This window comes from Strix uralensis, chromosome Z (genome assembly GCF_047716275.1).
Source record: "Strix uralensis isolate ZFMK-TIS-50842 chromosome Z, bStrUra1, whole genome shotgun sequence".
In the NCBI taxonomy this organism is placed as follows: Eukaryota; Metazoa; Chordata; class Aves; order Strigiformes; family Strigidae; genus Strix; species Strix uralensis.
This window is the reverse complement of record NC_134012.1, coordinates 64,865,671-64,893,556: the sequence shown is the minus strand read 5'-3', so window position 1 is coordinate 64,893,556 and position 27,886 is coordinate 64,865,671. Positions and strand designations below refer to the sequence as shown.

At 39.2% G+C, this 27,886-nt stretch overlaps 1 protein-coding gene across 4 annotated transcripts in view; it reads left to right on the top strand.

Moving 5' to 3' along the window:
• Window positions 1–1,516: 1,516 nt before the first annotated feature.
• The window catches only part of PCGF3 (polycomb group ring finger 3), a 69,694-nt gene continuing 43,324 nt past the window's right edge, over window positions 1,517–27,886 (top strand). For 3 of the 4 annotated variants that reach the window (XM_074856202.1, XM_074856200.1, XM_074856203.1), the window contains exon 1: window positions 1,517–1,811. The gene's annotated coding sequence lies outside the window, so the exon portion shown is untranslated. Of the gene's footprint in view, window positions 1,812–18,536; window positions 18,568–27,886 lie in introns of those variants that run through there. The other variant, XM_074856201.1, reaches the window with a different exon arrangement.

Sequence of the window (27,886 nt, the reverse complement as noted above, 5' to 3'; positions counted from 1 at the left end):
AAATATCACTTACAGGTTAACACTCTTTAATGGCATTGCCAAAGGCATTAGAATTGATGTTAGGGTAATGAGGTTGAATAAAGAGCAAACAATTGCCTTGGCTCTCTGAGGGTCACAACAGTCTTGTCATAAGGGGTATATTAAAATAGATTAATTGTTTGAGTAGGCATGGCCATATCATCTTGCTTCAGGTACCATCTTTAAAAAAAATCTATAATAAGAGAAAAACAAAAAAACCAAAACTCATAGACTCTGGCCTTAATGGTTTTCCTGACCTGCAGTGTTTGGCTCTGGAAACATGAGGAACAGAAAAAAAAAAAAAAAAAAGGAGGCATCCAGTTTATAATTTCATGCACACTCTTATAATTTGTTACTTTTGCTTCTGGCTACTTGAACCCCAATTCCAGAAGTCAGGCAGGAGGCCCCATTACTTCCTCTGTAAGCAAAGGCCCACACAAAGTAATTTGTGGTTAAACTGAAAACAGCATTTAAATTTCTGGTGGACAAGATGCATCCACTTAACCACACAACCCTTGAAGTTAAACAGAGCAAATCTACAGTGCTGGCATATTTCCTATTAACACAGGCTTAGCTTCTGCATAACATAGCTCCTAGAGCCAAGCACAGACCCTGACATCTTGTTGGACAAGGAGGAAAACATCTTGTAGGACTGTGCCATGTCAAGACAGCCCATTTCAAGTTGCATTCTTAGACTAAGTGGAAGACTGTCTTGTGGCTGGCAGGGAGGAAAGAAAGAGTGAAACATGCAGGTATTTTAAAGCATTACATTAAAAATATATGCATAATTGGGAACATAAAGCTTGCTCTGGTGACTTGAGTTTGGACAGTTGAACTTGTCATTGCAACCTTGGCATTCAGGTTCTTAAGAGTGAAGTTGAACTTGGTATGGGTTTCCTAAGCTTTAAGCATGCTCCTTGACCTAAGGCCTCATACCTTTCAACTTTCAGGAAGCCACAATCTTCTTAATTTCATCAGTTGGAGTGTTCGAGTCACCTGCAGTTTGTCACCAAGTTGTGTGTCTTGCCACCAGCTCTCCCAGCTCCTATTGAAGTTCCACGTTCATCCGTTAAAAAGACGCCTATGTGCTTTTGAAGAAAACCTTGAGACATGAGACATCTTAGAGCAATAAAAGGCCATACCCTACCCTGTCGAAAAGTAAATCACCGTCATTAACCTCACCCTGCTCACAAGTTCGACTGATTTTTTCAAGGCTGGACACCCCAGGGACCCGGGCACCCCGGAAATCCGGGCACCCTCCCTCCGACCATGGGGCCAGGCTCCCGAGGCGGCCGGAGCTGCTGGCGAGTGGCACTGAGAACCCCACGGGCGGTGCCCCACGGCCGGACCCCACCCCCCAGGCACGAGCACCCGGCCGGAGCCGGGGGGGCGGCTGCGGGCCTGCCCCGCTCCCGGGGAGGAGGAGGCTGGAGCCGTGCCCGGCGGAGCGCCGCGCGCATGCGCCCTCAGCGCTGCGCCCCCACTCGGCTCTGCTCGGGCCGCGCTCGGCTATTTCCGTCTCTTTGTTTTAAACTCCGGGGCGAGCCTTTTAATTTTATTCCCCCCCTCCCCCTCTCCCTCATTTTTTTTTATTTTAATTTTTTGGCGGGGGAGGGGAAGAGGGGCTGGTGTTTTCCTCTGTCTCGCGTTACCTCGCTCGCGTCCTCTGCTTTCTTACTGCAGTGGCACCCGGGGAAGGACGGGCCGGGGAGCGAAGGATCGGTGGCGGGGACGAAAACCCCCCGCCAGCCCCTCCCCTGTCAACGGACACGGCGCCGCCCCTCCCCCGTCAGGTCAGTCCGGGGCCGCGGCGTCGCGTGGGGTGGCGTGGGGGCCCGCCGATGGCCCGCCGGTGGCGGGGCCGAGGTCCCGGCTCTCCCCCGCCCCGCTGTAGGGCCGCGAGCCGTTTGAGGCCAGGCGAGGGTCTTGGGGGCGGGGCGGGCCTGCCCGAGGTGTTTGCAGTGGGGGGCTGCGGGGGCCCTCCCGGCACGGGTGTGCGGGGCGGGGAGGGACGGGCGGAGAGTGCGGTACGAGGGTCTTCTCCGCCCCAAGGGGGTGGGGGTCTGCGGAGGAGCGGGCCCTCTGCTCCCTAGGTGTCCGGGGTTCGGACGGGGGAGGGCTGTGCTTGAACTTTCCCTGCTGCAGCAAGCACGCTGTGTTCTCGGGTAGGGGGGTGTGTGTGTTAACAGAAGAGGTTGGGTTTTGTGGAGGGTTCTCCTCCCCAAACACCCCTCCCCCAGCAGGGAACCTTCTGTGGGCTATCTCTGTCTTTTTGTCTGTTTGGACAGCTCCCCCCAGTCCCAGGGGAAGGTGGATCTTGTATTGTGGGAGAAAGGAAACCCTGACACCCCCCAACTCCATCCTTTCCTACCTCCGAGCAGCGTTGCCTGTTGTGTGAAGGGGCCTGGGACAGCTCAGCTGCGGGCATGGCGGTGCTGCCTGGCAAGCCGGGGTAGACGGAGCTGTCCCGAGTTGTCCCTGCATGTACAGGACTCCAAAATCCCACGGCTTTGGGAGAAAGGGTCGCTCTGAGGGATGGGGTGGCGGTTGGTAGTGGTGGAGATACCGTTTCCAGTAAGCTAGAGAATAGAGAGGACATGTCCCTTGCGTGTACGACCTCAGCTGTGTGGGTATGTGTCTTCAGTGCTGTGTATCTAAGTGGCATATGGGATTTTAAGTCTTGTGAGACAGGAAATGAAGTGGTACTCATAGATAAAATATAGAATGCTTGAGGTTTGAGTTGTTTTAAGGTGTAAGGATATATACACACACATATATATATTTGATACTACAAAATCCTGATTATTTTCTCAACCACTGAGTTGTGGTGCTCTTAGATTTGGTCACTTAAGTTGGTCTGTTTTAGTCTGAAAATATCAGGTATTACTTCAGAGTGTCCTCTGTGGAAAGTTTAGCATGGCCAGAAGTTAATAAAGCTCATAGGAAGTTTGAGTATTATGGTTTATGAAGTACTTGGATGTTCTTTTGTTACTTCACAGGTTTGTGATTTTTTTTTTTTTTTTTAAGTGTTGCAAACCTATCACTCTATGCATGCTTTGTGTCCAATCAGTTTAGCTGTTTCTTGCCTTTGGTATGAAGTGTGTGCCTCTGAGAAACCAGAAATTCTGTTTTATTATTTGTATATGCTCAGGAACATTCTTCTGGAAATATTTTGTTTGATATTTTTCAAAATAATCTTACATAATTGACTTTCAGAGTTTCACAGACGAGTTAAGTTTGTGGCTGATAATGTTTGAATCAAAAAAACCCAACCAGCTGAGATCAACCTTATGTTTAAGGAGCATCCCATGTATGTATCTTCCACTGTAAACTGGTTTTCTTTTACAGCATGAACTATTAGGCATATGCTGAATTTGTTGTTATGAGTCTTTTTAGTACTATATAGTGTGCTTTAAAAAATTATTATTGATATTGTTGGGTAGGATACTTGTGAATTTTATGTTTGTTCTTTTAGTGGAAGGTCAGATGAGAATCTGAACTGTGGTACTTATCACATGTCTCATAAAGGTACTCTGCAATTCATAAAATTCTTTGGTTGGTAACAGGGTAAATAGAAATGGAAACCTTGTACTCTTCCAGTAGCTTTACTATTTCAATTTAAGTTGTACATATTTTATAATGTGTTTAAGAGAATACAGAACCTGTGCAGAACTGAAAGTACTTGGTGAGATCATGTAGGATGCATTAGAAAAGGGTCAGGCAGTTTCCAAAGAGATGCGTGGAGGTACTGCACAGAAAGCTTGGAAATAAATACATTTTAAAGCATTTTGTAAATCACTTTTTGAGGAAAATTGGTTTGATTTCTTTATGTGGGCTGACCTAGCCAGCTTGATCTTGTTACTCTTTTGTCACCATAGAAAATCAAGACTGAACACATGTAAATGTTGTATTAAACTTGGCTTAGAGTTTGTAGCTATGCTAGCCTAATACTAATGCCTAGAATGGCAGATATTAATTACCATGCTATGAAAGACTTCTGCTACTAAGAGACTATAAAGTACAGCTTCTAGTTGCTGCCGCTGCCCAACCTACTCTTACTTCATCTGACCATCTACATGATTTAGAAGAGGTCATCTCTAAGCTTTATATTTGAGATATAAGTAAGCTTTCTGGCCAAGAACTGTTCTACATTTGCTTTAATAGCTTCCTTTTCCTTTTTCCCATATGACTGTTTAACCCAGGTGGCCTTTTTAGCTTTTGTCAGGTAATGATCTCACAGGACTGAAATAATTCCAGATTAAATTCCTGAACTCTCTGGGAAATTCTAAGAAGTAGAAGCATTTCCATTGAAGCTCTAAGCTAGGTACAACCTACAAAGTGGATGTGGACATGATGTTTTGAAAAGCATGCATGTTGATAGTGTTTCACTTTTCAGCTAGTGTTTTAAGAGATGATACTAGCTTACAAGAAAGTGTAATGAGATACTGTACATTGTAAAAATAAACATTTTCTCTGTTTTTTGTTTTGAAACTATTGTCCAATTGGTACATATGTGGAAGTAGAGTTACTACATGGAAGCTTGTATTGATAATGGTGTATTCCTTGCACCTACCTTTTTAAAAAGCATGCTTGTTGTATTAAACTGTAAATTTAGCTAGTAAGTCATAAGTGCAATGAAAGGAAAGAGAGAAAGGTGTTATTCTGCACTGAAAGCAGTCTTTGCTATTGTGATATGTAACATAGTTTCATTCCAAACTGAAGACTCCGTGTAAGCGGTGGTTTGTTCTATAATTGCTCTAAAGAGCCAAGAAAAAACTTCCTGCTCTTACCTGAATTAGATTTTCTCAAGTTAATTTTACGGAAAAAGTGCATCTATATTTAAGTCAACAGGCTATGAAAATGAAATATTCAGTGAGGTGAGAACTAGTGAGATTGAAAGCCTTATTTGGTGTTGAAAGTTTGATTGCTACAGCAGAGACCTGAAGTCTTGCAGTCATATTGCAGAGCCAGCATTGTAGGAAGGAATAAACAGCAGTGAGTTGATCAATGATACCATTTTCCCTTTTTTTATTATTTTTTTTTTCTTAATCAGAAACAGGACTTTATATTAGGAATCTTCATACTATACATAGGAATTTAAGCATCTTTTTATTCCTTTGTCAAACACATCATGTATTACTCAGAGGCAGGGAGTAGTACAGAGCATTCAAAAGTAGGGGGAATGACAAATTATGGTGAGCTTAGGTTACTTGTTCTTTGTGCCAAAAGATGACTGCTCTCACAGTTATGACTGCTTCTTTTCCAAATCACAAGTTAACGGAGCCAGTGGGGGAAATTGTTGAGCAGGTGTGGGGGGAGAACTGGAGGTAATTGAGGTGTGTGTGTTGGCATTATTACAATGCAGGGTAAGATTGTAAGGGAGAAATATGCAAGTGTAAAGAAAATCAGGCTTTTTTGTTGTCTTGCTGCTAGTGGGAAAACTTACTCAAACTAGCTCTACCATTATTTTCTATTTCTCTGCAAAGTAGCAAGGAGACTTCTGATTATCCATACAGACATATATTTAGTTTAACATTAACAGATAATTTATTTTGTATTCTGACCTCATGACTGACAATAACTTAGAACTTTGTCTACATTAAAAGGGCTTGTCTTTTGGTGGCAATAAGGATCCTTCTTGTGTGAGGCTATCCTTATTGTTGGAAACTCAAGATATTTTTGCTTTGTCAATAGCTTAAGGTAGGAAGCATTCTGTATATGTTGTGTGTGGGCGAGAATGTGCTGTGCAGTATTTGCTTAATTAAGAAAGTTATTTTTTCAGGTTGCCAGAATGAGTATCATGTGATTTGCTAACTTGCAAATGCCTGTCTTGTCAAGTTTTTCAGTTTTAGTTAAGAACTTTCTTTTCACTCTCTATAACCAGTCAGTGTGTGATACCATCTTTAGTTGACTATTGTATAGTCATTGTGATGTTACTGGATATTATGCAAATCTTGTGTGACTTATGCATGGTGTTATGCTGGAACAGGTCATCTCTGCTATCTTCTCCTGCAACGTGCATGTAAACAATATAATGTTTGTAACCATAAACATCATTTATTAATGACCATATGTAAGCATTGCCAGTGCAGTGTTTGCTGATTTTTCAGGTAATGTGTTGTGCTGTATGGCTTTTTCTAGTTTGTCACCTGAAAGAACAACCTGAAAGTTACAGTACAGCTGGCTAACTTATATATTCTTTATTTATGAATGCTTGTCTCTGACATTTCTTGTTGTATCTGAACTATTAGTCTGAGTGCACAGATTGCCATAATGAGAGACATAGGTCAGTTGATTATGGAGGACATTGCTACTGCTCAATACAACAAATAAATTGTTATAATAAAAATAAACACTTTGTCTAGTAAGTTAAAATAAATTTGACAATCAGTAGAATTTATTTGCAGAATGGATTTTTTTTTTTTAACACAGGGGCATGCTTTGTTCATTCAGAGTGACTTTTAACAAAAATCATTTGGACATAAAGACATTTGGAAGTTAAAGTTGTGTGTAGGGGCTAAGGTCAAAATGAACTGGGATCTTATATTAACTCCTGTGTTTCAGATCATTGTATTTCATACTGTTCTATTGTGATAATAACTGGGTTTTGTTTCACTTATATTTTTTTTCCTAAAATATCAAGTATGTTCTAGACTTTGATCTTGATTTGAGGATTCAAAATAGGCAAGAGGTAAGATAAATTTTTATGTGCTTAAGTACCTAATCATGCACACTGCTGAAAATACATATTCTCCTGTTTCTAATCAAATTATTTATATTTCAGACTCTAACTTGTTAAATCTGTATCTGTTAAAGATATTTCTAATACTGTTTCCTCACTTTAAGAGAATGCTAACACACTGTAATCAAATAATGCTTGAAATGCTTTTCTTTCCACCTTTGAATTATTCCTATCTTGTGAACCCCAAACTAGTGTACAGTGTTTGTCTGATCGCTTCTGTCTGTACTTATGAAAGGCTGCCAGTTGTGGTGTTACAGCAAGTGATTCCCTTAGTCTTTCTTGCTCTAGCATTATACTAGTTGGTTGTTTACTGAGTATTTTTCAAGCTTTACTGAATCTTTTTCAGGGAAAAGCAAGCATAACACCACCACTTGTTAAATGCTCCCTTAGAATTTCTTATCCACAAATGAAGTTGTTCTTGCCCTGTGCAAAAGTCTACACTTGTGGAAAAGTTCTTTTGTGTTGGTGTGGAAACAGTGTAGTAAAAAAATAAACTCTGTGAATGAAATCCATCAGGTTTAGAGATAAACATTTACCTTTTTTAGGAACAGTTCCATGGATTTATTTCATTTGTTGAATAAAGTAAGTAACTAGACTGCCTCTTCCTGTAGCAGTTCCCCAAGTCTGATTGCAAAGTAGCCTTGCATCTTAAATCAATTTATGCTTTAAGATCATACTTTTTGTATTGAGTTGCCATAAGATGATGATTAATTCACAGGTGTTTACTTAAAATCTTGATAAAAGAAATTTCTTTGACCTATGCTTATACTGTTCTCAGACAAATTGCAAAGAGATGCCCAACATTCCCCCCCCCCCCCGGAAAATCCATATATGTGTTTTCCTTCCTAACCCTCTTTTCCCAATGTGTTTGGATTTGGTAAATTGGCATTACCTTACCCTGAATCTGTACTTTTAAATCCTGAAGTTCATTGCTACAACCTGTATCCATTTCTACAGTGAAATATAAAATCTAGTCTATTTGAAATATTGTGGTAATACCTTATTTTTCCAAAAGTTTCAATCTAGCTATTATTGAGCAGGAGCAGTTTAATTGAAAGGTGTTTTTTAATATTCTTTATCTTTGTTAATAGTGGCATTATGCTTGGTGGCACCAGAATAAGTAATTTATTTGCATACTAATTTATTAATCCTGTGTTTCAAATCTTGTACTTCTATTTCTTGACTGACTGGAATGAGGTGGAAATCCCTCCCAAGATTAGATCATTCTGTAACCATTTCAGAAGAGACTTGTTTTCATATTCATAAAATGCTTCATTCATACTTATTTCAACCATTGTCCACAAGAAAAACTAGTCTAGATTTGTATAGGCTTAATATCTGAGGTAGCATAAATAGCACTGGACCACATAAAAAAGCTTCTGGGTAGCTAATGGAGCTAATTTTCTTCAGTTCATTTTCTTGCATGTCAAATTCTTTCAAGATTTGACAGAAGTTACCAGAAGCAGCCTATGTATATTGATCCACCAGGTATTAAGTGAATCTTGGCACTCAAAGGTTTAATTTTATTATTATCTTTGAAATATGTAGGTGTAAAAAGTACTGTATTAGTTGCAGTCATTTTAAATGAAACTTTTTAGGCATAGTCTTAGATGCTACCACCAAAAATTGTTTGTCAAGAATATGTTTGCTCTAATCTGTAACAATTACTCAAATTATGTAAGGTTATTGTGCCCAAATGATAATAGTTTATGCATATGTGGTTATGATTCTATGAATAAAAATGGCCTGAATTTGGACAGAGTGTTACAGATGCAGAGAGGATAACACCTTGTAGTGTTTTCATTTTTCTTGGACAAAAAGGTATTTTACACTGGCCTTTTTTCTTTTTTACTGAAATTAACAATGCAGTAGGACACAAGTAAGTGTGACTAGCTCAGTATATAAGCCATTCTGTGATCAAGTATGTAAATGGATTATGGTCTTCAAAGGAAGTATTTTTGCTACTTCTCTTTGGGAAGGGAAAGTACATTCTGTCCCCATGTTTCAGTTCCTCCCTCCATTGCTCCACCAGATGGGTCAAGTGACTTGCCTAGTGGAACTTGAGGTAGACTTGCAAAGCCACTCCTCTGTCAGGACATTTATTCTCCAATCACAGGCATGAGTTGATACTGAACTGAATTTCTGGAGGTGACTGGAAAGTGTCATGGAGATCGGTTTTATCTTTAGAATGAGGAAATACAGAGTATAAGGATAAGTGAAAAGATTCCAGATTCCTCTTCTGTAGCTTCCATTATTAGGTCTGATGTTACTGTAAGATACATTAAGTGGAAGGGTGAAGACAAGGGAAAAATGAGCTTCTTTTGCTTCTCCCCCAGATTCCTTAGTCACTTATTGCTTCCCATGATAAGTAGCCTTTTTTACCAGTTAGTCATCCATTATCACCATCTGGAGACATTGACAATTTTAGCATGGAAATGGAAAAAAAAAAAAATTTAGTGCTCTATTCTCCCAGCTTTAATCCAAAATCAAAGGAATGAACTTTTTTTCCCTGAAATTACTCTTTAAAATGCTCATAATGTATGAAGAGATGTACACATTGTACATCCTGAGACAAAAAGTCTTTCAGATGCCCAGGATTTTGCTGAGTGGAGATCACTGTGAGGCAGGGTCCTCTCTGTACTTGTCAGCCAGACTTTTAACAATATGTGGTTTTTGTGAGGTATTTTATTAAGTTGTGTTCTAAATAATGGAGGGAGAGAGTGTCAGTGAAGATGTCATCAACTATTACATTTTTATTAATGTTTGTAAGTTATTTTGATTGTCCCTTATGGCATAGTTCAATTTCCAAAAGCACTACTTGATGAATTGCAGAGAGGAACCAAATTCAAGCCTACAGATAGTGCTAGCAGACTGCAGTAGTTAACATCTTGCGCTGAAAGACTGTTTCTTCCCTTTTTTCTGTACGTGTCACACATCCATCTAGTGTTTGAAATTTGTTGTAGGAAGCAATAAGGGTGTATGAAAGTGATTTTGCTTTTAAAAATTCCTGGGGGGAATGTATACCTGGAATGCAATTATTACAATACATAGCAAAAGTAGTGTTTATTTACTTATTTATTCCTTGCGTGGACTGTCAGACCCTATTTAGGCTGAACCTTTTCAAAGAATATTTTCTTCCTACAGTTTTTGAATAGTTTGTATGAATGTGAGTTTTGTTGGTAATGGCCATCTCTTTGAATGCTAATTATTAATTCTGTCTGTAAGTTCAGTGGTGTTTTTAATGATGGATAGCTTTTCATGTAGAATGAATAAAGATTGATATAAAAAGCTTTAGGTCACAGATGATTTGCCACTGCTTTCTTTGCAACTTGCTGCTTTCTGATCTGCTGCTGTGGAGTAGAAATGTTCTGCAGTGTATCGTAGAATCACAGAATCAGTGTGTCCATGCGAAATGCTGTTGTAAATGCCTGATTCCTTCCACCATAAAAGCCATTTAGTGGTTGTCTGCATTCACACTAGTTTTCCACATAGATGCCTCTTTAAAAAAAAAAAAAAAAAAAAAAAGTTGGTCTAGTGATCCATTCTTCTACTGATTTTATTTCTTCTTATTGCTATTTTATTATTGTTAATTGCTATTTTTATTTGTTTCATCTGGCTGTTAGTGCTGTCTTTGTTTACTTGAAGCTGGAAAGAGCTAGCTGCTTAGCTAATGGTTTTCTGTTTCATCTTCTTTATTTTCACCAACAGTCTTCCCTTACCTGTAAAAACTGACATCTGTGCCTTGTTTTAAGGGATTCTGAGGAGTTTTGTGCAAAAATCTAAATGCAGAACTTGTCTTCCAACTCATTTGTGGATTAGAACTAAACTATCCCAGAGGCTGTAGTTTTTATCCAGTCGTTACCATGACTGGATAAGAAAGAGAGATTTAACTTTTGTACTGTTCAAAGATGTGTTTTCTATACTTCTGACTCTAGAGAGACAGACTTGAGCATGTGACAAAATTACTATATGGAGGGCTGGAAAGGGAAATTTCTGTTCAGGAGGTAGTTAATTTCTCTTGATAGGTCAAATATATGAAGCTTGTGTTCGTGCTGCAGCAGGTGCTGAGTAAGTTGTAGTAAGAGAAACTGCTTACTTTCCCTGAGATTCAGTTAAGCTGTTGGTATTTGACAATTTAGAGAACATTTTCATGGCTACTCCTTGTTAAAGTGTAAATCTTACTGGACATAAGAAGGGAAATACAGACTATCATTTTGGGTGATCTTACTAATGTATGCTGTAAGAACAACACTTGAGAGTTACGGCTGATAGGCAAGTTGCTGGATCTAGCTCTTATTCTACCTGCTTTTCCCTGAAGACTTCCCCCTTCCTCTACTGCTGCATTGAGTCTGTACTGGCATAAAGCTGCCTTCATAAGTGGTTTCTGCTAATATTCTATGCTGTTAAAATAAGCACCTGATGTGTAAGGAATTTTTGCTTCAAGATGGCAAGGGAAGTGGATGGTTGCAGCTGGTAATTTCTGAAACCACAAAAATGAGGCCGTCAAAGCCCTTAAACAAGTGAAACTAGTCTCATAGTGAGATTATTTTGTTGCCTTAATACTTTAGACCTTTCAGCTCCTGCCTACTGATGAAGCGAATTTTCTGTTTTAAATAAAACAGCAAAAGTCAGGTCACAGCAGTTATCAGGTCACAGCAAAGAATTCAGGTTTTTAAGTGCTAGTCTAAATTCCACTAGATTTTTCTGTCAAGAGTCTTGTCCCTTAAACCAGTGTCATGTTGCAGCATTAGCACTGACAGACAAGATAGTGATACTGTAATTGTGTTGCTCTGCTTTTTGGTTAGAATTTGCAGAGCTACCTGTTAATAGTGACTTTGATGCAAAGTTTAGAATGATTGAATGATATTCCATATATTCTATGAGGTTTTCTTGAACACATTATTAGATTATGCAGTGAAAACAAGTCTTAGTGGTTAAATTTTGGAAATCTTTCCTTATTGAAACATGGCCAATGAAACAAAAAAACCCAAACCCAACCCAAACCAAAACAAACAAAACCCCACAAGAAACAACCAAAAGGTTTGATAATTGCAGGTATCTTTTCTGTGAAACATCATTTCTTTGTGGAAGATAATGCATGTTTTTGTATTGGTAGACATTTAACTTCTTCCTTCTTACACACATGCAGAACACTAGATCTAATGATGATGAGGAAATGAAAATAAATGGAATGTGAGAACTTTAAAGGTATAATTCTTTCTACAAGTTTAAGTTTTCAAACACTATTATCTTGTTGAGAATGTTGTGAACCTTTTTGAACAGGAAAGTTGGTGCATTCTTCAATCATTTGCACTGGAGCTGGATTGCAAAAGATGGTTGTTTCAGATCTTAAAAGACACCCCCCCCCCCCCCCCCCCAAAAAAAAAAAAAAAAAACCACTAAAAAAATAAATCTCTGGTCAGTTAGACAAGTACTTGAGAATGCTGGCTTCTGCACTCTGACTTGAAAATGTAGAGCTTGTTTTACATGAGCAACATAGCAATTTAAGGAAATACCAGATAGCAGGCTTATGTTGCTGTAATGATTTCGTTAAGCCTGCCAAAAGTGTGAGGTTGGAGTCTTTCCTTCATGCGATATATCCTAAATACAGACACCTTGAGTTCAGAACATGCGGCCTATGAGAAACATGGCTGATGAAATGTAGTTATGAATGTCTTCTGTGTTTTGTTGAAAGATACTTTCAAACCCCTGTGCTCTCTGCTGCTTCTAGTGGATAAAGTTATTGGACTTAACTCCTGAAAAGCTGTAAAGGTAAAAAGCTGTTAAAATGGCTGGGTTAGAATATCAGTTTAGGGCTGCTCTTTATATTCTTTATATTCTTGTTCTGTTTTAGTATGGTCAAGGTGGTATAGTCAACATGTCAAAATAAGCCAAGAGCTGAAAAAGCTAGAATTACTGTATTGGACAATTTTTTTTTTTTTTTTTTTTTTGTACTTATAGCATGAGTGCAGTTTTTTCCCCTGTCTTTATAGTCTGCTTCATTACAAATGGGAAGGAGTTAAAAACCCCACAGTAAACTAGATGGTATTTTGGTGGTGTATTTTCTCTTTGTTCCAGAATAACTTTCCTTTTCTTCCTCCTTTGTTCAAACTACTATTTTTCACTTTATTTTCTATTACCTGTTGAACATTGCCATTTCTTCCCTAATTCTTCTCAATTATTCATTCTTCTACTGCAAGCATATGTGCTTTTGTCACTCTAATGGCAGTCTTCATTTTAAGTGCTGTTTATATTAAAGCCTGTTTCTCAGTTGGCTTGAGTGCAGTTTACATGGGTACAACAGGAAAAAAGGAGAATTCTGCTGAGCACACTTCCTTTGTCCAGGTTACTGGTTTTTTTCCCTGCCTTTGTAGGGTTGACAAGTGTATATTCATTGCATTTGATTCTGCAGAGGGCAAATGGACCTGAGGGTTTTTTTGCACAGCTGTGGAATAGAGGGCCTCACTGTGTCTTGACAGTTCAGCTGTTCCATTGCAGGTTGACGGAAGTGACTTGTGGCCCTTCAGCATTGTGGCTGTCTTTCAAGGGAAGTTTGTCACATCTAATGGATGGAATGAAAGACTTACCATGAGAAATATGTGTGCTACATGAGGCCTATAGGGCTGACACTAAAGAAGGGTCTGCTAAAATAGGAGCCAATGCTGCTTCATGAGAAGTGCACCCTCTCTAGTAAGTGATGACTTTCTCCTGGTATTTTAGTATGGCTATCAGTGGTGGAGGGGGAGAGAAAGAGGAAGATAGCAAAGAAGCAGCAATGTAGCTTGGCTTAGAGTTAGGTGATGTAATTGGGGCTAGGAGCTTCATGGTAGGATTTGAAAAGTTCCATGCTGCTGTTGTGATCAAAATAGTTTTTCACAATATGTTTAACTTGTAAGGCATTAACACTGAAATTGATATATGAAGTACTGTAGATTTCTCTCTAAAAGCACCTGAAAAGATAGAATTGGATACTTCAGAGATACTGTCATAAGCATACTGAACTAAAGATTAATTTTGTTTTAAAAAATTAAGTTCCTAATACTTCATTTATGCTAAAGTTCTACTCAGCAAAGTGGAAATGACAATTCATGTCTCACAGAAAACTTGAAACTTTTGTCTTTAGTCTGTCCTAGGACTAATTTAGTAGTTTAGTTGACACAGTCCAAGGTATTAGTGAAGAAAAGAGCGAGTCTTCATAACAGAAAAGTCAGATGTTACTGTGTTGTCTCCAAATATTAGGACTGTTGTGTTCCTGCTTATTAAAAATAATCAAGCCTTTTGATTATGTTGCCTTGACTTGTACAGTCAGTTTTATCAATGAGAAGTTAAATGTCGGTTTTTATCACTTAATGAGGTTCTCTTCACTTTGGAGCTTTTAGGCAAATATGTAATTGTATCTTAGCTTAGTATTGGACTGAATCAGCTCTTTGAAGGGGCTGATTGTGTTCTCAGACTTGTGTGTTTTCAAAGAAAGGGGCAGATGCACATTGCAGAGTGAGAATTGTGGAATAGAAACACAGGAGGCCAGAACTGGATTGGTACAGGGTGTTGTCTGAGTCATCACTGGTGGAGCTCGAGATGTATGTATACTAGACTTCACAACTTGTTTGGCACCCTCAGATTCTTCATGTTACACTGAGCCAGAGAGTGTTGAAAATTCAAAAATTTATGAGGACTTTCAAGAAAACTGGCTCTGCTCTGCAGTGCTGCTTGGTATTGCTCGGACTGTCATAAATGCCATCAGTGCAGATGATCTGAGTATCTCCCTCTCTCCTATCCTATTGTACTTGAGGTCTTAAAGCAATGATGAGTAGTTGCAACAGGTGTTTCCTATAAAACTTTGAAAAGGGTCACTGTGAAAACAGATTCTATTTAATTTGTGTTAACAGCTAGTTAAAAGAAAGGTGTTGTATGCCTTGCATAATAAAGCTGGAGTTCTCTGCTATTTATACTCACTGTACTTTGTGTCCTCTAAACATAAAGTACTTGTTAGAATACTGTCTGCTGTAAAATTAGCAGTGGTGTCTAAATTTGATACAAGGCATAAAAACTGTATAATTTTAATTTTTTTAATCAGTTGGATTTATACTCTTGAAGACTCAAAGCTGTTTCTCTTAAGTCTAGCAGTACAAACTCCTTTATGTTGAACAAAGTGAAATGTTCTTAAAGATAGTGAGGGGAAGTCACTTGGATACTTGAAAAATATGCCAAAATAGTGAAATAATATAGTAAATTTTTAGATGGTGTATCCAGCCATTTGCAGGTATAGTGACAAAGAGTTACAAGCTATTGGAGTAAACTCAAGAGGTTATGAACATTTTTCCTGCTGGCAATGGCTGACAACTGTAGCTTTATTCCAACCGTTAATGGGCTGATGTATTATTGAAATGATTTGTATATCTCCTTGTTAAGAAAAACAAAGCTTTTAGTAGCACATTCTACTGTATTTTTAACACGGAGAAATCTTGCAGTCTTGAAATCATACAAGCCTCTGGTGCTTTTGCTTTAACACCTGCAAGTCCCAGATCAGATGGTCCCGATTTTGTATTGCATTCTTGTGTCCCTTCCTCAATGTTTTCAATTAACAATTGTATTTGTTTTAAGAGAGGAAAAAAAGAAAAAGGTAAAATGTTTTCAAAACTGAAGTTTCAAGACTTCAAGGTAAGAACTGAAGCAATCAAATACTGGAAGATATGGAGGACTGAATAGTTTTTGGTGGAAAGAAAAAAAGGTTTTATGCTCTATTGATTAAAATCCTGCTATATAAGTTAATACTAAATAATGCTAACTATCAGGTTTGTTTTCACACTTCCAGTACTGAAAGGTTAGGATCTTGTGTGGGGTAAGAAAGCTGCAGCAGTAAGAGTTCAAAGGAGACGATAACTGTGCTACATGGTTAGTTCAATCTATATCTGAAAGAGCTGAATGTTAGAACAATAGGAGAAGTGTGAGTGGAGCGCATCCTAAAGCCCTCCTGGAGTTTCAAGAACAAAAGAAGAAATATTTTGAAAAGCTCCTTTTCATTTGAGTTGTATGGTTCATGGGTAGCTATCTTTATATAAGTTACTGTGTGTACATTTGAATCCAGAAAGAATACAGAATACCTACTAACCATTTGCAAGATATGGGGCAATTCTAGCAACATTTGCTCATCTTGCAGCACAGAAGCATTATTGGACAGATCAGTGAAGTTGAAAGCTTTGATCACTGGAGTTCTTAAACCAAAGACATGGATTATTTTTCAGATCTTTAAAATCTTTTAAGTTTTGTTTGAATTAATTAACCATCAAATGCTGTAATCTGGGTTTAAACTACGCCGGGATGTATCCTGGTTTCAGCTGGGGTAGAGCTAATTGTTTTTGTTTTGTTTCGGTTTTTTTCCTTCATTCTTAGTAGCTAGAATAGTGATGTGTTTTGGATTCAGTATGGGATTTGCTATGAGAAGAATGTTGATAATGTACTGATATTTTTAGTTGTTGCTAAGAAATCAAGGACTTTTCACCTTCCCATGTCCTGGTAGTGCACAGGTACACAAGAAGCTGGAGGGGGAGCACAGTCAAAACAACGGACCCTAACTGGCCAGTGGAATATTTCATATAATCTGATGTCATGCTCAATATATACATAAGGGTTGATCAAGAAGCTCCACTTAGGTCTTTGGGATGGTGGTTTCACAGTTCTCTCTTCTTTGGGATCACTAGCTGGGAACGGGCTGCACATTGGTCAGCGTGTGGTAAGCAATCAGATTGTGCATTACCCATTTACATTTTCTATTATTATAATAATAATTATTATTATTTTAATTTTATTTCAATTATTAAATTGTTTTTATCTAAACCTTACCCCTCCAACTTCCTCCCCACATTCCCTGAAGGTGGGGGAGGGTGAGTGGTGTTTGGCTGTCAACCAGGTTTAAACCATGGCAGACCTTTTCGGTGCCCAATGTGGGGCAGAGGAATGTGAGATGAGGATAGGAATTGGGAGAGGTAATGGGCAAAACATGGACTAAACCCTGTTAGCAAAATAATCATGGGAATTTCTGTTGTAATTGTGGTGGAGGAACAAGGGGTGGATTGTGTGGATTGTGTTTCAGTATTGTGATGTTATTTTAATGTGGGGAAGTCTTTTTTGTTTTTTTCTGGTTTTGTGTTGATGTGAGTGAAGTTTGTGACTATTGTCTTGTATAATGAATGTGGATTTTAATGACAGTTCTTAAATACGTCATTTGCAGAGGTGAGGGGTAGAATGTGTTGAGTTTGTGTGTAGCAGGGGTTTTTGGTAGCGGGGCAGCCCCCTGTGAGAAGCTTCTTGAAGCTCCCCCTGGCTCCAGGTGGGAGCCACCTCTGACCAAGGCCCAGCCAATGCAATGGTGGGCAGACCTCTGTGGTAACATATTTAAGAAGGGGAACCTGGGAAGAGGAGTGGGAGTTGTGAGGAGTTCTGAGGGAGACACCTATGTAAACACTGAGGTCAGTGGAAGAACAGAGGAGGAGGAGGAGGGAAGGTGTGCCAGAGCAGAGGCTCCCCTGCAGCTCATGGTGAGAGGGCAGAGGCCGTGGAGGTCACCAGTGGCATAGATGCCCACCTGCAGCCCACGGAGGACCCCATGGTGGAGCAGGTGTCTGCACCCGAAGGAGGCTGGGACTCTGTGGGAAGCCCCCGCTGTTGTAGTATGGCGCTGGGAGGACTGTGACATATGGGAGGGACCCCCTGTAAAGTGATTGCTGGTAAAATGTGCATTCAGATTAATTGTAGCCCCTTCCTACTTCTTACCTGCTGGTAGCTTCTGGCTTGTCACGACAGATTTCCATTTTGACAGCTACTGTTTTACTGGGCTGCCAGTGTGTCTGGGTCAGTAAGTGGAGTGAGGTGGCTGAAAACCTCAATTTTTAAAGGCCTTTTACTAAAATACCAAAAGCAATTATCTTTGGTTCCTATGCGAAGATTCTTTACCCTCTCTTTTTCAAAAATAAGCAATACTTGCATGAGAATGGGCAAATTGTTGTTTTTGATAGAGATCCGTAACCGCTTCAGACAAAAGGTATAAAAATCCCAGTACTTAGGTTACCATACAGTTACTCACTAGGTATGCACCTTTTCCTTCTCTTTGGTAATAAGTGGTTGGTTTCTGGGTTTTAAGAATCACATATAACATTTTATGTAACTAGATGTTTTCATTGTAGGATTAAGATTTTTTGAATGTATGGAATGAATGATGGAATTTAAAACATAGGTGTGTAAGAGGAAGGAGGAAGGGCAAGATCACCAAAACTTGAAGTTTTTTAGGAGTTGATGGCACAGGTCCATAAGGCTTCTTGCTTCTCCATGGTGAACTTTTCAAGCCCTTGTTATCTTGCATGGAGTCATAGAGCAATCAGTTCAAATGGCAACTAAAAGTCACTTGGTATTTTGAGTTGCTCATCTGTTTTGCAGAGGACATAGTAATGAAGATTACAATCTGTTTCAGCTGTGGTTAAGTCCTAAATTACTTTCTCTGAAGTACATGGATATTAAACATTCAAAAAAGTGATGTGGGTTCAGATAGAATCTCACTGAATGTTTGGTTTCAAAGGACTTTGTTCTTTATGAGGTTCAAGGCTGGTTTTGACTAACTTTTAATTACTCGAAGTCACGTATCTGTTCCTCTCCTTCTGATCCATGCATACTAAATTGAAACAAAGTGCCTTTTTAATGGCATATAGTTTCTGTCTGTTGTGGTTTAGGTCCAGCTGGCAACTAAGCACCATGCGGCCACTCACTCACTCCTTCTGTCTTGCTGGGATGAGAGGAGAATCAGAAGAAAAAAGGTAAAAACTCGTGGGTTGAGATAAGGACAGTTTGATAGGACAACACAAGGAAAGAAGAAATAGTAATAACAATAATACTAATAAAAGAATTATAAAATGAGTGATGCACAATGCAATGGCTCACCACCCAGAACCTGATGCTCAGCTGTTCCCCTGCCAGCCCATTCCTAAACCTTAATCCCACCTCTACCCCCCTTCCCCAGCCAGCTCCCCTAGTTACATACTGAGCCTGATGTCCTATGGTATCGCATATCCCCTTGGCTAGTTCTCATCAGTTGTCCTGACTGTGTCCTATCCCAGCTTCTTGTGAAAATTAACTCTATCCCAGCTGAACCTAGGACACTGTCTCTAAATTCTCTACAAGGAGGATATTGGAACATGTTCTCCAGTGTATGACAAATGGGTCTACAGCATTTTGTCAAGACTTAATCTGGGATGGTACTCAGGTTAAGAGTAGTCTTTCCTTCAAAAGCCTCCTGTCTCTAGCAGTGATTTTGATTCGTGATAATGAGCCAGATTTTATTTAGAGAAGGTTATAGTGGTATTCATTAATTAAATGAAGGTCACACCTGAGATAATGCTGTCTTATAGTATTTTTAAAGACTTTAAAAACTTTGCCAGTTTAAGACTTATTCCCAGTTTTGTCAGTGGTTGTAATGCATGTGGTTTGGAAATGATCTTGTACTCTCAGCACTAACAAAGGAAATAGCAGAATGTAAAGAGTAATTTGAATGTAACTAAACACATCAGAAATGGAAAATTGCTCAGTAGGATCAAACCTGTCCCTTCAGACATTGCAGAAAATTTTAACTTTTGTTGTATACATATTCGGCATCCCAGTATTTGTAAGTTTGCTCTTAGGACTGTGTCAAGACCCGACCATGAACAACTCATGATCTGAATAACTAAGCACATTTTGATTGGAAGAGGTGTCTGGTGTTGCCTTTGTTGGCGTGGCAACCTGGTTCAGGAACCGGCCCGGCGACCACCCCCAGGCCGCTCGGGCCATCAGCGCACAGACACCAATGTGGTGGATGGCAAATGGTGTTTATTAGTAGATAACACAGGTTTATATAGCCTGGGTTTTACAACATCACTTCCGTCTGCTCACGTCATGAGCTAGGCACCATTGGCTATCAGGAGGGGGGTCCTGTGTTTCCGTACAGCGCGACATCTTCCGACCGCCAGGCCCTAACTACCTACATTTCCCCCTCCCTATGCTTAACTAAACAGTGTAAGCTACAAAAGTATAAAAAATATATATGTATAATAAACATAAGGAACACTGAATGTGAGGTAGTTGGGGAGGGGGGGGGGGGTGGGGTAGCTAAGAGTAAGTGAGTGTGACTAGGGGTGATCGGGGATAGTGAAAAAAGGTGAATTTTGTGCTGAGGTATTCTTAAAAATGGTAAAAAATATATAAAAAATCCTTAAAAAAAAATTACCATCTTGCAATGGCAAGTATAAGGCACACTGAGCAAGTATATTTTTAGAACAGCTGGTGGTGTTCTAACATCATAATGTTAACTTTCTCTAGTCGGTTCTTGACAAATGACACGAGTTTATTTAATATACAGGGTCCGAACACCAATGCTATTATAATCATTGTGATAGGCCCAATTAAGGATGAAATCAGGGCGGTTAGCCATGGTGAAAAGTTAAACCATGATTCAAACCACCCTTGTTGGGCTTCCCTGTCCTTTTTTCTTTGTGCCAATCTCTCTCTTAATTCTTCCATCGTATCTCTGACCACTCCGGTGTGGTCGGCATAAAAACAACATTCTTCTTTTAAAGCGGCACAGAGGCCTCCTTGTTGCATGAATAGGAGATCTAATCCCCGTCTATTCTGTAAAACAACCTCTGATAACGAAGAGAGGGATTGTTCCAAAAAGGTCATAGATTTCTTGATCTTTTGCAGGTCTTCATCAATGGCAGTTTGTAGTTGAGATAGACCTCGTTGCTGCGTTACTAGGGAGGTCACTCCTGTGGTTGTGCCGGCTATTCCTAACCCAAGTAGCGTTGCTATCGTTACTGCCGTCCATACTTCTCTTTTTTGACGTTTGTTGTTAGCTTCTCCCCAATGATAATACATCTCTTCTTCTGGATGGTATAGAACCCTAGGAACGATTAAGATTTGCACACAAAAGTCAGCAGAATCATCAAAAAGTTCGAGAGACACGCAAGGGGTTACTCCTGACTTGTGGCAAATCCACATTCCAGATGCGGACGGGATCGCCCACTTATAGGCTTTGTTAACCATAACGGTTTTCGTGCAGACAGCACTATCCCAATTTGCCAGCGCGGTATTACCAAAACACACGCCCTGGCCTCTGATTTGGCTTAGGGTGATCCCTTTCCATGGTGGTCCCCATTTACACTGGGTCAGATTGCTGTCTGATGAGTAGTCAAAAGGGGCATCGAGGGCAACGCCCTCATAAAAGGGGTGATACACATCATAACATAACCAACAAGAACTCGTGAGATTCGGGTTTGACTGATTCAATGACCAAAAGGTGGCATCTAACACATCAAAAAATGGTTTATCAGGTAAGTATTGGGAGTTAATGTGTGGTTCGCTTAAGGGAACTGTTTGCTTAGTTGGGAAGGTGCTGGTTAGGACAGGGGTGGGGTTCGGTAGGATTTCTTTTCTTTGCCAGTTATCGTTTTTAATTGCGACATTGGGGCCAATGGCTGCACTGCTCTGTACTTTCTGTTTTTTAATGAAAAACAATCCTCCTCTATCTGTACCCTTTTCATAGTATCTAACGCCCCAAGTTTTGCCAATTGTCCATCCCAAGTCGTTTTCATTGGTTACATTTAAATAAGTAAATTTACAGGTACACGGGTCATCACACCCAAAACTTCCTGGCGAGTTTGCATTCCAAGGGGTGCAACCCGGAGGTCCCCAGCTGGTCTTAGGATATGGGTCTACTTTTGTTACCTTCCAGTGAGACGCAATGGTTTCACAGCCCCAGTGAGAACAATAATACTGATTAGGAGCGTTATAGTAAGATTTGCCGGGGTTGGAGGCGGGACACATATAGTACATTTTGTGATTCAGACAGGGGTCTGTGGGGGCTAGGTCACAAAGTTTTGCCTGAAAGCTAGGGGGTCCTGAGCTAACGATTTTTTGTAATATTTTCTGATCCTCCCATCTCACCAACACCCATTCCCATGGTTGATGTTCATACAAACCGCTAGTTGGCGTTACGAGCCCCAAAAGTAAAATTACACAAAAACGTCGCAGCCCCCTCCTTCGGAGGCTATTTTGGTGTCGTTTGGATTCTGCTAGTGTGGAGCTCTCAGGTGTGGGCGGGGTGCTTGCCGACTCGTTGTCCCCTCTTGTCACCGGGGCGTACGGGTTATGGGGGCGTCCAACAATCCGGTCCTTCATAAGAGCTTCCATCCTCCTTGTTGGTCCGGGAGCGTCCTCCCCGCCGGGCTGGTCCTGCCGCTCCAGCCGCCGTTCACTCGAATCCAGGCGACGAGTTTTCCCGGGTTTCGGCACCACTTGTTGCCTTTGTTGGCGTGGCGACCTGGTTCAGGAACCGGCCCGGCGACCACCCCCAGGCCGCTCGGGCCATCAGCGCACAGACACCAATGTGGTGGATGGCAAATGGTGTTTATTAGTAGATAACACAGGTTTATATAGCCTGGGTTTTACAACATCACTTCCGTCTGCTCACGTCATGAGCTAGGCACCATTGGCTATCAGGAGGGGGGTCCTGTGTTTCTGTACAGCGCGACATCTTCCGACCGCCAGGCCCTAACTACCTACAGTCTGGAATGCACTGTACTGAAGAGTTTTGAAGGATGTGGTTTCACAGTCTGTGGAGCCAAGCTAATGGCTTGCTGCTGTCAAACCAAGTTCAGTTTTCACTGTGCGGTGCATCCTCTTCCCTTGAGCATTCTCAAGTTCTCCTTTAACTTTCCTGTAAGTGAATTTATCAGTCTGGCAGAAGACTATCCACAGGTTTGAGTCATTCCCAAAGCATCCCTAAGCCTTGAAACAGCACTAACAGCACAGAAGATGCTGTTTTAAGGAGACTCTATTAAGAGCTGCTTTGAACAATACAGTGATGAAATTCTAAAGTTCTGCTACTCAAGACAGCTAGATGGCAGAAAAGGAAAAATTTGTTCTACTTGAAAATGACAACAGAATCTTTTTCTTGCAAGAAAGTTTACTGACAATGTAATCTGTAAAAGCTTTTCTAACAAAAGTTTCATTAACTAAGCTTTATTTTAATTGTATGCCTTATGAGTCTATATGAAGGAACTTTGTGCATGTAGGTATTATACAGCAAACCACAAATACAGTAGGAAGTCCATCTGATTAAAAAAGATTTCTCAAAATAAAAATTAAAAATAATTGTGGTGATATTTTGGACCTTTGAGACCATTAAACCACTTTTTCTGATTGGATTATTTTACAAATGGGACAGATTTCTTCAGGTTATCTAATGTTAAATGAAACATCTGCCTTGAGACAGATGGGAAAATGAGGAAATATGCTTAGCTCTTCTCTGCTTATGCTGCAGCTGTCTAAGCTCTACCAGAATGAAATGGAAGTAGCTTACATCACTATAAATCACCGTAACGCGATTTCAGAGTATCGATAGATACATTGAATGCTTGCTGTTACTGTTTGGATACTTCTGCAACTCTCAAAACCAGTGAAAGCAACTGTGTGAAAATGATTTCTGTGGAGGGTACGGTACTGGCTGAGTTTAAATAAAAACCTGTAGAGGTTTGCACGTGACAGTCAAGTGAGTTTTAAAAACTCTGCTGCCCCTATTAACAGATGAGTGCAAAAGTTATAAAAGGTCCTTGTCCTAAGATTCTATTTAATATCTTTTTTCTTTTTTTTTTTTTTTTTGAGATGGTACTCAGTTTATTGGGGTGTGTAAAAGGAAGACATAAAATTCTTGGTAATAAAATTTAATCCTAACTTTCTCTAAATGGACTTAGTATTTTTGTAATATCTGACACTGTAGTTAAGTACCCCATCTCTAATTTCAGTGATGTTGAGTACAAGCAGAACAACCAAAACCAGTGCAAGACACCAAGTTTTAAAAGTTTTGACGTTTCCAATACCTTTTATCTTGCCTTTTCCCTTCCCTCTGCTTTTGTGCTGCGGACTCCTACTCTGCCCACTACATTACTTGCCTCAGAAGCTAAAAGGAATAAGTGATTGGGAAAGCTGGGATTGAAGATGAGAGGGTCCTGTTTCCCTTAGCAGCCAGTGCTGCAGGTACAATGAAACTTAAAATTTTCATGCTGTTGCATGAAAATGTCTGTAGAGACGCTGCTGCTCATTGCAGATCCTTTAGCAAAGACATCTTTCCTCCAGTGATGAAAACGAGGTCTGTACTGTTCTCATATTTGGAGTTCTAATGCCGGTGGTTAAATTCAGGTGCTAATAGTATCTTACCTCTGAAATTTGACTGACTAGCTAGGTGCCTACTGACCTATGCAAAAAAGTCAATTAACTCTGTCCTGTCTTAAATGGTAGAAATTCACAATACTAAATGTCCCTGTATTTTTGTGGTAGTATGTTAACTGCCATTTAAAATGTTCATTCAAGAAACCTAGCAAAGTTTAATCAATGTTTTTTTTTCTTTGAGGTTTACAGGCTAGCTTTATGATATTAATACATGAGAACAATACAGTTTAGGAACCCTGATTGTACTATGATGCTTTTGAGATGGCTACTTTGAGAAAAAACAAAACAAAACACTATATAAACAAGAAAACTCCCTAGTATCTTAATACACTTCAATAAAACTGTAGAAAATTATTTCTAGCCATGCTTAGAGTACTCTTGAGAATTGGATTAATCCTGGTTTGTACATATTTGGCTAGGTACATGAATGCATTATTTTTGTTTGTTTGCTTTATATTTTTATATTTTACTTTTTTTTCCCCCTCTTTTGTAACATAGCAGCAGTCTTCTGGATTAGTTCCAATGACTTCTGAGTATTGATTTTAAGATAACACATCATTATAAAATGAAATCTCTATTGAAATCTAGAAGCTCAAGGTAGATCTGTGTAACTGCACTTAAGGCAGCTTTTTAAGTTAATACTCTGATTGAAAGAAAACTGAAAGTATCTGTAAAAAAATTATCATATTGTGTTCTTTTATGTTCCTGATCATGTTTTATTTGTGATGAAATGCCTGCCATCTGTTGCCACTTGAAAAGCCTCCTGTTGCTGAATTATGAGAATGTGATCTCTTCCATAATCACACTTGCCAGTGTGTCTTGGGTGGATGTGATACATATTTATACCTTGCCTGACTCTGTAAGAAGAGTTGAGGCAGTGGAAAGAGTGGAGGAGGCAGGATATGGGAAATAACACACTGTGGCTGACAGTTGCGATGGTGGGTAGGTAGTAATCAAGTAAGTAGGCCAGGTTGCATTTAGTGTGTATATATATTTTCCTTACTTTAAAAGTCTGCTGTTCTCTTACTTTTTACTCTTACTGCTTCTCTTCCTAAACAGAACCTTTTAAAATGCCAGCTTCAATTTAGTATCGATGCTTTATGCATATTCATATAAGGCAATTTTCAGTCATCATTGCTTGAAGTCAGGAAAACCTTAGTCTTGCATCTTTGCATTGTGTTTGCTTTTACCTTCAGAGCTGAAGGCACCTAATGCCAGGATCTGTCTCCAGCTTGATAGAAGCAGAGTGCTTAATTTCTGTGACCTTTTGAACTCCCATTTGTATGTGTTTAATGCACTTTCACTTTCTTTCAATATATATACTTTTGCAACAAAACTCCATAGTGGACCTCTACAAGAAAGATTTGAAGAGGTTACAGGTAGCCTTTAAAAGAGGCGATTAATAACAAATGCACTGCAAACCAAAGAGTTGAAGGTGTGACATAGTTTGCATTTGCTGATCTGCAGTTGGCATACTGAGAAGGAAAAACATATATATATTTTCATCTTCCTGAGTTTGCTGTGACCTTGCCGTATCAGAGGCTCCATCTTTGAGAAACAGTAAAAGCCTGATATATTGTCTGGATCATTTTAGTTAATTTTGCTAACATCTCCACCATCTCCCACTGTCTTTAGTTAAGTAAACAAGGTTCCCGAATACCTACGTTAACTGAAGTGTAAGACTACTACAGATATTTGGGAACATTTTTCTAAAGTCCTCCTAAACTTAACTCTCAGATAGTTTATGCATGTGTTTTCTTTCAATCATATATTTTTAGCTTAAATAATTCTGCTTTCTCCTTAGCTTATAAGTAGCAGTCATACTGCCCTCTCAGACCGGGATGTGATAGGTGAATATAGGCAGGACAGATGTTTTTTTCATTCACACTCTGTGTTCTAATTGTGATAACTCTTCCTGGTACATGGTCCAGTTTCATGCCATTCTTCCTCAATGTGTTCAACTAGAATTGAATATTAATTCAGAAGATGTTTTACCAGTGACTTACAAAATTGCACTGACAGCAAACTGTGGCTATTGATATTGACCCATGACACATTCTGAGTTAATATATATCTGACTATGGCTGCAGTAAATATTGCTAAAGTTTGAAACTTGTGCTTTCACATGTTTGGATGGAAGGCACTGTATATGGGGGATTTTATATTATTAAGTCATGGTGATACGAATTCAGAGCTACTATGAATCTAATAAAACAGCATTTACGAAAAACAAAATATGAGTCTCAATGCAGGGATGATGTTTTTCTTCTTTGCAGTGTTCTATTACACTAACGGATAGACAAAGATGTAGATGAGTTTTTAAAGTACAGTAAAATACTGCATATTACAACTCTTTATGTAGTCTTTTGCCTTTTTACTGACACTGGTATTTATCTTATTTAGTTAATTTTATTAAAGGAATAACAGTTAATTATTTACTTGATTTACAAAGTGTCGTCCTTAATTTAGTGCTTTATAAGCATCTGTTGTCAGGTGAAAGTTAAAGAAAAAACTTCCATAATTTGGGTATTTGTATATCTCTTTGGCTGCAGGCACGTTGAGACATCAGTTGTGTGTCCATTTTTGGCTAAAATTTAGCAAACAGGTAGTTGTTTGACTGTTCAAAACTCTTAATACAGGCAGTTTTAATACAGACTCCAAATCTAAGCAATGTGTAAGAGTAAATATTTAAATAAAACCTTATATTAAAATGTCTTAGAATCCAGCCCTGGTATTAAACATGTGTCTAGTAAGTTTGAGCTTTTTTATGATTAGATGCCAAGGTGAGATTGAATGGCTCTGTTTTGTTGTGGGTTTTTTAAACATATTTAACATTTTTATAGTACTTACATTTTATGAATTTTTTAAGAAAGTTAACTCCTGTAACAGCTGGGAAGAGGTGGTGTTTGACATTCCTTATTCCTCTCTGCAAAGTGAAATGATGGGAAATGTTACCAAAATTTGTGTGAAGGGACGTAGGACCCAGTTTTGAGTCACTCAGTTGTCTCCAACTTCACTGCTATTTCTCCTGCCTTACTGAAGTCCTTTTTTTCCTCATTTCACTTAATTACATTCAAGACAGAAACTCTGAACTGTCATCTTTTCTGTTTTGACAACTTCCTGCAGGACATAACTCATTTTGTGTAGACAGAAATAAGTGTTTTATGGAAAAGTATCAGTCTCTCATTGTACCATAAAAGGTAAGTATGTGGGATGAATAAAGATTAAATGGGTAGATTTAATGCTACCGTGTCCTGATTATTACTTCTACTTTGTCTCAAACATTTGTGTTACTTTTTACATGTCATTTATTAACAGTGGTGTCTTTTACTTTGCATTGACATGAATGAGACCCATGGAAAAGTGAATGAGTTTTTCTTTGGGGTGGACATTTCTTAAGCCACCCTAGTGCAACTATTAGTAATGGTGTGACTACACCCCAAGTAGTTTCTCTTTAACCTGTTAGTCAAGTCTCCTCAAAGAACGCCAAAGTACTCTTGAGCATAACAGATCAAAGAAATCAGTAATACGTGGTCATTTTCAGAGGATGTTTTGATGAAAGTGAAGTGATACTAGAGTCTTTTCTTGGTTTTTTTATTACCTCATGGATGACATTACCATTAATCATGATCTTAATTCTCTAAAATAACATGACAGACTTTATTTCAAATAAGTTGGCTAAAGAGCACATTATTCATACTTTGCCTGACTTGTCTAGTCACTTCTTTGACTTTTGATCATGAATAAAGTGTTAAAAACTTGAGTAATGTGTAATAACTAGGGAATAGTAAGAATTTCTGATTTAATAATCTGACTGGCATAAAACCCATCACTGAAGCAGTCTCTTGGGACGTAATGTTGAAGATTGAGTTATAC